At 41.7% G+C, this 10,252-nt stretch overlaps 1 long non-coding RNA gene across 2 annotated transcripts; it reads right to left on the bottom strand.

Annotated features, from left to right (window-relative positions):
* Nucleotides 1–251: 251 nt before the first annotated feature.
* Nucleotides 252–3,579, bottom strand: LOC137201365 (uncharacterized). Of its 2 annotated transcripts, none has more exons than XR_010932164.1 (2): nt 3,389–3,579; nt 252–686 (listed from the first exon to the last, which is right to left on the bottom strand). It is a non-coding gene; the product is annotated as an uncharacterized lncRNA (long non-coding RNA). The 2 variants fall into 2 exon arrangements; XR_010932165.1 differs by lacking the exon at nt 3,389–3,579 and adding an exon at nt 1,853–3,381.
* Nucleotides 3,580–10,252: the final 6,673 nt, after the last annotated feature.

Below are 10,252 nucleotides of genomic sequence, written 5' to 3'. Positions count from 1 at the left end.
GCTTCAAGACAGCTCCATCACGGATTGAACCTTCAAGGCTTCAGACATGGAAGAATTATTCTTAGTGTCTACAGGTCTTGCATGCACAGGGGGAAGGATTTGTGGGAGCCAAAGCTGTGGCTATTGAGATTTCATTGCTGTAGATGGTCATCAATCTCAAATTCAATCTAAGAGCTTGGCAGTGATAACAAAAAAAACACACTAACAATGATAATTGCTTCAGCTGCAACATTCAGAGATGTACGAACATGTCCACATGGATCAAAGGGGTTACATTTATTTTTATTCCAGGCTGTTTTTCTACATAATCAAAGCTGTAAAACCTCAAATCACATCCAGCGCAGTTACTGCAGTGCAAAACAACAGTCAGCTGGCACACAATGAGTGGACAAACTCCCAATCCACATCAAGGTCACAGGGTTAACAAACAGATCCTTCATTATAGCCAAAACAATCTTCTTCTCCCACAAAATTAGTGCCAAAGCTCCCAGTGGAGCCCAGACAGCACAGAGCTGCCTTCCGTCTGCTCCCCCTCCTCCGCCCAGGATGAGAAATGTCCGTTCACAGCAGTTCTTCCCACTGCTTTTCTGCTGCTGCGCCGTCTCAAAACACCAGGAAAAGTGTGTTTCCAGAGCCGGCAGTGAGCAAACAAAGCTGCTTAGGGCCCTGGGACCGCAAGAGGGTCCCTAAACACATGAAAAAAAGAAAACAATTGGTTTAGTTTTTCAGAAATTTTGTGCTTCTTCACAACATATTGTATTACATTTACATATATCAGCAACTTTTTATCTCGTAAAAAGATGTGACATACAGTGACTATCTATTAAGTAATATTATTATGTTTACTCTACTTGCATATGCTTTCTATAGAAAGGAAGCTGGAGACTTGAAAAGTGGTCATAAAAATGTTGTCATTTTGTCCGTTGATAGAGTCACAATCACCTGAAGCATCGATGCATGTTGATAGTATTTCAGTAAATTCAGTGTTTCTTAAACATATTTTCTTCACAGAGTGATCACAGGCACTAAAACGTGAGACTTGATGTGTGTTATAGGAGCTTAGTGTGTTAACTGGGCTGATGCCATGAATGATAGAAAGCTGTGTTGATGAAAAACCATCAGTAATAAACTTGTAATATGTAAGAAAAAGAAAAAAGCAACAGAAGCACATAACAAAATAAAATAAAAAGTTGTTTTGTGTAAAGGAAAGCCTAACCCTAACCCTAACCCTAACCCCAACTTGGAAAATTCTGGACTTTTTCTCTCTTGAGTCCATTTAGTATAGTTCAAGTGAAAGAGGGTAGAGATGTGGAGACAGAAGAGTGTGGAAAAGTTAGGATGGGTGTATAATGTGGGGCCATGCCAACGGTAACTATTGCAGATAGCTTTGAACAGCAGAGTAAATTTCACAGCATATGCTAAACAGAGACAGTGTGTGACAGCTGAAGGGCCCTTGATTCATTGTCATGTTCAATTTGCACGACTGATCTGAGCCAAGTGGCTTATTGGGAGGAGATGCCGCTTGACAGGCCTGGCTTGTCCGCTGAGGCTGAGCCGAGGCAGCGTGGTCAGGGTTTCCTCCATGTGTTAATGTGCCAAGGCCTTCAAGAGAATGGATGAGGGACACCGGCAAGATGAGCAGTAATGTGCTCATTCATAACGTGCTGGGCAAATATCCCATAATTACTGAGTACATCGGGGTCCAAACATACATTAGCATTGATCATTACAGCACAGAGCTACCTGGTTGAACCAGCTGATGAGACCAATCATAGCCTTAATGAATCCCACTTAGCACTAGTGGCTAGTTATCCCAGAGTGATTACTTTCCCAATAAATTAGAGGCGCACACCTGTCACAAGATGCTACAAATGCTTTGTATTCCTGTAGATCAGCATTACAACCAGCAGAGGAACTGTGAACGTCCTGTTGTGATTACTGGAAGCCAGCGAGAGGGAACCTTGGTTGTGCTTTGCAGGTAATTCTGTTTCATGATAGCTGCAAACTCTTCACTCTGCTGGTTTTCAGAGTGTCCTTTAGGTAAAAGTAAATGGAAAAAATAGTCTGCATTTTTTTCAAGTGACTTTGGTCACTTAGCGGAGTGATGAGCCATTCCTGGCAGCTTTAACGACTTGCCTCCTCCAGCTATTAGCTGAACAAGTCTGTGGATTTACAGCTTATGGTTGGGGAGTGTCAGATTTGCGGTAAAATGACCTGGATTATTAGTCTCCTCAGAGGCAAGGCAGAATGGACGGGGTCAGAAGTGGCTGTAGATGTTTGTGGAGGGGTTCAAGGTGTAGGGAAATACAAACAGGTGCAAATTTGAAAGCTGATTTATATGAATCCTGTATAGCCCCAGACATCCATGTGGCATAGTCGGCGGTTCGAACTCCAGCTCCTCTTACTAACACGTGGATGAGTTCCTGGGCAAGACACTGACCACTGATGGTTTATGTTAGCGCCTTGCATGGTAGCTCACCGCCATTAGTGTCATCTGAATGAAAGGAAAATATTGTAATAAACCTTGCTGTAGGTATGAATATTTAATACTGGACTGGCTGAAAAGTTACCGCTGCCACCACCTTTTTTCCCGGTAAGTTACACACTGACAACAATATACAAAAAATATATAGACTTTATTTTACAGCAATGAGTTCAGACAACGGTGTTTTCATGGACCGAGGATAGTACTGGCCAAGCTATTACATACCCCCCTCAGACAGTCTGTCACAGCACACAAAACCATCCCACACAAGTAACACAGCTGACAGGTGGGTACACACACACCCACACGTCCTGTTGCAAGAAGCATTTAAGGAAACACATTAGACTTAACGCAGTGAAAACCACATGATTCCACCCTAAATAGGCACACTTGATCTCACACTACTATGGGGTGTGCAGACTAAACTAGCCGAGACAGTCATGTACCCCATACCTATCAGCTATCTTTCCACCAGTTTGCCCCGGTTGCCACCAATATACTGCTGCTGCTGCTGCTGCTTTTAAGATCTATAAAAAGTCACAAATAACCATAGAATAAACCAGGACAGTAACAGACAAAACTAAACACAAAAACACTTAAAATGTCCTTATTTAAAATGACCATTAAACTGTCTGGTCAAACAAGACCTTCCCCCGGGGTCTAGGCATGTGGCGCCAGTCCAACACGGCCCGTATGCAGCAAGAGCCTGTGGGGGAATTGTTGGTCCAGCACCAGAGCAGCTGACAGCGAGTCAGATGCTCCAATACAAAGCTAGGAAGCGGCAGGGCACTCCTAGTGTGTCCCTGACTAAACTCAGCCCTACCACAGGAACATCTCCCCCTGTCCTATCTGTCTCCGCCGCTGACAGCCCTAGACGGCTACGAACGGCACCCGCCCCCCTACCATGAGTGCAGTTTCAGTAGCTTCGCCAGGCAAACTACTTGCGACATACATGCTCCACTCCCCAGGACTCGCTCCCACTCTCTCGGCAGCCCCTTTACCAGTTTGCCACCTCCACAATCAAGGCCAGCTGAGAACAATCAGCTCACAGAGTCTCTGTCAGCGGCAACAGTCCAGATCAGGTGAAACTCATTGTCTTTAATTAGTTGTCCACACCGTCACAACATATTACAACCCAACTTCAATACAATATTACCAAAGACTGCCCACGATCCATCAAAATTGATTGTTACCATTCTTTTAAACATGAATGGTACTAATTAGCCAATTAATGACTATACATAAGTGATGTATTGAATATTTCACATGAGGATCTTCCCTTTTACTCACATTGGCTTTCAGTAAGCATGCTCCTCCATCAACCTACATTTATATTGGATACAAACCGGTTTTGCAATCTCATATTTCTCCTGTTTCTTCCTCTTCTTCGTCTTATGTTCATTCAGTTTAGCCCTAGCTTTGGGATAAGTTTGAATTTTTGCTCAAGTTGGAACATTTTTATCATATACTTGTGTATGCCAATAAAAAAAAATAAAAATGTGATTGCCAGGTCAGTCAACTCTGATCAAACCATATTCACACAATCCTGATGAAGTTTTTGACTGTTAAACAATAAAAAAGGTGTTTCTCTTCACTTTACCTTTGATTGTAGCTCATTTAGTTGTGAATATTTACCATTGTAGAGAAATACTAAAAAGCAAGTTCTCAGGGGTTTTTAGGTGTGAGATGAGCAGTTGAAACTCATTGGCACATAAAAAGTCTTCTTTTTCCATTATACTTATAAATATCCCAGTCTACTACTTAATAATGCCTGTCAGCAATGGACTCTCTAAATGAAATCTGAGACTGATGGGAAAACACACAGTTCCCTGCCAACCAGCTCACCTTTCCATGCCGCTCTTCCCAATTTAATTGGTGAGCAAAGACAGCATAATACACCAATTAGGAGTTGGCATGAACAAGAGTATTAAGAAAGCTCAGGTGGAATCCAGAGGACATCCAACCTGCGGCCAACCTGCACCGTTCCCACGGCCACTGAAAAGATCAGTGTCTCACACATGCCATGATGCACTGGAGACTCAATAATAATAATAATGGATTACAATTGTTTAGCGCTTTATCTTGATACACAAAGTGCCTCACAGTGAAGGGGGGAAACTCATCTCAACCACCACCAATGTGTACCACCCACCCGGGTGATGCACGGCAGAACACCAGACCGCTCATCACACATCAACTTGGAGCGGACTGGGAGGGAATCATTTAGACAACCACACTGTTCCCATACAGATTCCCTTGAGAGGGAAGCGCTGGTTGCCCACAAAAAGAAACAAAGCAGGCGGCTGCAGCCAGAAGTAAAAAACAAGTGTAAATCTCTGGACAATTTCAGAGGCAGGGGCAACGTTTCAGAGGGACAAATATTGTGTCGCGTCTCCGTAAATACCGACCATAAAAACAGACGTATCCTTTGGTCCTTGGAGAGCTTTCAGACAAACTGGCTCAGATTACTGAGACAGCAAGGACAGTACTGTTTGTCAAATGGACAAACTTGTGGATCATGGCGGTGTCTATGAGCTGTTCAAATGGGATATTAAAGTGATATTTCACTTCCCTCCTCTGGTTTTACTTTTTTTTTTTTTTTTTTGCACACTATCCAGTAGCATATCCCTCTAAGTGGTAAGATTTATGTCATACTCTGCCAGGTCAGCCACTTCAAGGATCAGATTTCTATTTCTCTCATTTATGATCAACACAAAAAAAGGAAATAAGCTTGTTTCTTGAAAGCTGTGATACAAGAAAAACAGATCTAATTTTTGCACTTAAAATATTTAGTAATGTGATATCAGTTAATATCAGAGAAGAGTAAGGTTAATCCAGTCCATCAGTTTCTAAGGTTGCAGCTCCTTTCACATTTTCGGAGCTGCGCTTTTATGCACTGATATAAAACCAAGAATCGGCTCATAAATGTGATTTATGGTCCCAAGTAGCCTTTCATCTGGAGCCATCAAGTTGTTGACAGGTGAAGACCAAGCAGGTAATAACGGTGAGAGACAGCAGTGGAAAGACAAGTCCACGAAACTGTTCACTATACTTCCACCAAACAGTGGTTTTCCAAAATCATATCTTAGCAACAGTAAGTATGCACAGGCCTGTCAAGCTTTGGGTTTCTCTCAATGAGCAGCAATTGTTAGCATATCTGGATATATATCAGACCTTAACCACAGTGTTGTCACAACATAGTAGTAAGCCTGCAGAACTGAACTCCAACAACTCCAGAGTGTGTTTTTGGAGCAACGGGCCTTTGGAACAATAGCTATTTGTTTTCAGAATAACAGGCTGTCGGACTAATGGGCTTTCAGTCCAATGGGACATTGGGGTTTTTGGAATAACAGGCCTTCGAACCAATGGGCAGTCCCCTACTATTTCACCACTTTGTAGAAGGCATTTTTGGATGTTATGCTAACTTTAGCATCTCTTTACTGGTTGTGAGAAAGTTTGCACTCCAGTAACCCTAGCCTAGTTTTACGTGAGATAGCGTTTACGAATACTCGTCATTCCTCATCCTAAAAGCCTTTACTCTTGTAATGTTAAAAATGAAAACATACTGTTTGAAAATACAAACAAAGGATCCATGTAAAGCCTCTTTTATAGGATTCTGGTTTTAAAAAGAGTCAGCTGGAGACATTAAAAAGTCAGCAGCCATTTTAGTTTCACCTTAGCTTAATCAGCTAGCTCACTAGCGCTGTAAGAGACAGACGGTTATCTTCCAGAAATGTGAAACTGCTCTGTTCCGAATCAATTACTCCTTACTTTAAAAATTACTAGTGGTAAATCTGCCACCATTATCAGCATAAACTCTATGTGCCGTGCAAGAATGCAGAGTCTGGCAGGTATAGCTACAGAAAGGGGGATGGGCTTGACGAACAGTAAATTAAGACAAAATAAAGATAATACAGAAATTCTCCAAAACACCTATGTTACCCTGAGCAGGGGTGACTTTGTGCATGCAAGTGACTGCCGGGCAAATTCTTGGCACTTGTCGGCACATGTGGGACATGATTAACGCAGCTTTATTGACAAGTCATTTGGGTGAGAACAAATTGGAGGCCGAGGTTGGCATTTATAGAACAAAGTCATGGAGAGATGGTGGAACGGGATGGGTGAAGGGGGAAACAAGGCACCTGGAGACTAATTAGATATGACATCCAAAGCCTGCTATCAATTTGTACCCTACACACATGAGCCTTGGCAGAACTGACCTAGACCAAGGGCGAGGCAGCGAGGAAAGAAAGAAAATCTGAAAGAAAAGCTTACTGAAAGTGTAGAAGTGAGAGGAAATTAAATACAGCCCTGTGAGATGAAGACTCCTCTCCTTTGCTTTTTATGGGAAGTTAGATCTCAAAACTACAGCAATGAGCATTCGACAAGGATTTAAACAAAGTGCTGCAAGGATTAGGTGATTAATCCATCAACAGAAGATTATACAACAAAACTTTGATAACCGATTAATCGTTTAAGTCTTTTACAAGAAAGGAAAGTCAAACATTCCCATGTTTTTCCCAGATCACAAATCAGTGGTAACTGGTCAGACAGATCAAGCAATTTAAAGACGTCACCTTGGACCTTGGATTGATTTTTTATTGATCATTTTCTGACATTTTATAGACTTTTATACGTATTTTTCCAACCTACATAACAAGATATTCCATATATTTTCATTTAATCTAACAAAAATTAATCTCCCTCACTTTATTTTATCAACAGTACAGGTTTATTACAGGATAGCTGGCAGTGAATATGGATGTTTTATAGTCAGAGTGCACAACAGCAGTCCAGTGCTCCAAGAAAACAACCTGCTGGCTGTTAAAAAAAAAACGTATCACATATTTTATCATACAGTTGATTCACATATAAATGTACAGGATTTGTTACAGCAACTGGCACCTGCACCAGTGTACCAACCAAATACCTGGGAATTTACATAGTAGTTAATCAAAATTGTTAGATTTGTTGCAGGTTGTGGCAAAGCCTGAAGATGGTGATGCCAGTCAGACCATCTAAGACTTTAGTCCAGAGCAACACAAGGTTGAAATGTCTCTGAAATTAATAATAGGAACATTTTAACTTATATTTAACCAGGACAGTGCTACCATAAATAACAACCATGTATTATAATAAAAAAACCCCAATATTTCTTCAAACGCCAACCCTGGGAACCAAGTTTGCACTACAAACCCCACAACTACAAAGGTATTTAAATTGCTTTTGTGGTTCTTTTTTTGTAGTAGTGTGACCTTGGCGTCTCTTCTCTTTGACTTTGTTTGCATTTGTCTGGAGAAAACCTTTGCAGAAAATGCCAAAGGACAACAAAAATATTTTATTAACTGGATATAGATTTAAACCTGCAATGCGGAACTTCTACATGTAAATGAACATCTGTTACATGCAAGTCTTTGCCCGATAAGTTCACACAATGTGATTGAGCCTTTCACTGCCAGGTAAATCTCTCTGTATTTCACAGTATACATAGTTTTTAAATCTGGTGTCGGTGGCCACATTACTGCGCTGGTCAGATGAATGCAGACTTCTGCCGGCTGAGCAGCTAACTTCCTGTTAGCCCTCTGCTAACTTGAATGAGGATAAAATAATCGTGCGGCTCCTCTAGACTTTCCAAATGTTATGAACTGAATTGAAATGTTGAACCTAATGAATCAAATTCTGATAGTCATACGAGTCATTTTGCGGGGGTTATGTGACATTCAAAACAGTTTATCCACCGTTTTACAGCTGCAACTTTAGCCACAGATTAGGCTACGGTGGAGCATATGACGTCAGCATGTGTCGACAGTGTTTTTGTGATTACTGTCACTGCCAGAAGGGGGAGACAAAAGCGCCGCACTCCAGCTTTAAATACAACGGTTTTATATCATTTGACTATAGAGAAAATGTCATAGTTTGAGACTATCCTCAGCAGTAATGGCGACCGCTCAAACAGAGGAATGACCTTGAGCTCTTCCCATGATTCTTACTGTCTTATAGTCTCTCACATGATACAGTATGAAGGAGTCCTAGAGCAGGATTTCTCTGAGGGTTGAAGCTTGTGAAGCAAACTCTGACCCTCAGAGAAGCCCTGTTATTTCCGATAACAAACAACAGTGTGGCTGCACATGTGCACTTCTGGCCACAATGCAGGAAGCAGCAGTGGAGGACGGGGAGAGACAGATGGCTTCAGACGAAAGAGGAGGAGGGGGGGCGGACGGAGGGGGGGGGGGTGGATACAGTATATCATCAATTCATTTGAACTGCAGCCTGAATCCCAAATGATGCTCCTGTTAAATTTCAAAGACACAGCAACAGATTGAACATCGAGCCTGTGAGAAAATTCAAGCAACGAGGGTTTAATTGGGAGCACAGACATGCAAATCTATTGCGGTATCAAATATGGCTTCTATCACTACAAACTTGTCTATTTTGACTTTCTGTCATGTGTTACTATCAGAGTTGCTCTAAACTTGGTCAGAAATGTTCATCGTGACCATGCAGAATAAGTCTAGATTCTTCTGTCTTAGTCAGCGCTGTGATTGAGATTCTGAATCAATAATGTGCTTCGTCAGCAGAGGCAGACGGGACCCGAAGCCATGGATTTGCAGGGACGAGGAGCTCAGTCGCCAGGGGGGATACTGTTAAGTCAGAACCTGGTGTGATTGATACAGTACAGAACATCTTAATCTGCTCTGAGTAAAAGACACCGGGATAAGCTGCAAGATCTCAGGAATCTCCTCAGCTCAGTCAAGCATGTAGGCACGCTCATGATGCGTAAATCCACGCCTTAATACACCGGTACACACACACACACACATAATACACACAAACAAAACATCTGAGCGGGACGGCGTGAGGGAGGGTGTGATGAGACTTGAGTCATGCTTGTGGGGTAAACTGGGTCATTGCAGCGGTGAGAGTGTAAACAAAAAAAAAAAGTGCAGTAAAGAGATACAGAATATGAATGAATCAAAGTATGAATGAGAATTGGGTGCAGCGTTACGGACAATCTGGAAATACATTTGCAGTATGTTGGTGGCGCCAGAGGAAAAGCTCATGACAAATACAGTCAGTTCAACAAAGTGAAAAAATGATAAAGGTGAGTTTTTATGCTGATGTGAATACAAAAAAATCTTGGATCCCAAAGACAAACTCTACATCAAACAACCAACATTAAATTGAAATATAACACAGATACTTTATTTTTTCCTTTTATCCAGACCTAATCATAATGCTGGCACATTTTTTATTCCGTCCACCAGGGGAGATGTGAAAGAATTATGGCTAATATGGTGTCTAAAATCAAAATATTTGCTCCCTTGGAAGTGCTCAGTAATTTCATGGCAATTTGCCACTTAAATATGGATATTTCTTGTGTATATATTACCTGACTGTGCTGCAAAGGGGAAGATAAGGTGGTAAAATGATCACTGACACAACAGCTGCACTCAATAAATCTATTAGTATTTAGTAGTGTGTAACATGTTTCTTTCTGTCTTTACATTAAAACAGAGTGAAACACTGGTGTCATGTTCTCATCTCATGAACAATGTCCTCGAGATACAGACGCTGTGTCATGATTCCTGGTGCTGAGTAAGGTTGTATAACACAAACAGTCGGTGTATAAACGACACTGTAACCAAAGTCAGAACGAGACGCGAAGGTTCAGCATTGATCACGGCGGCCTCATGTCCAACCTGTCTGCTGTCCCTCTGCGGCGGTTTCAGCATCATCACTCTGCAGGATTTAAGCCGCTGTCAGTTT

The sequence above is a fragment of the Thunnus thynnus genome, chromosome 17 (genome assembly GCF_963924715.1).
Source record: "Thunnus thynnus chromosome 17, fThuThy2.1, whole genome shotgun sequence".
NCBI classification, from domain to species: domain Eukaryota; kingdom Metazoa; phylum Chordata; class Actinopteri; order Scombriformes; family Scombridae; genus Thunnus; species Thunnus thynnus.
Note: the sequence above shows the minus strand (reverse complement) of the source record. Positions and strands in the feature narration are given on the sequence as shown.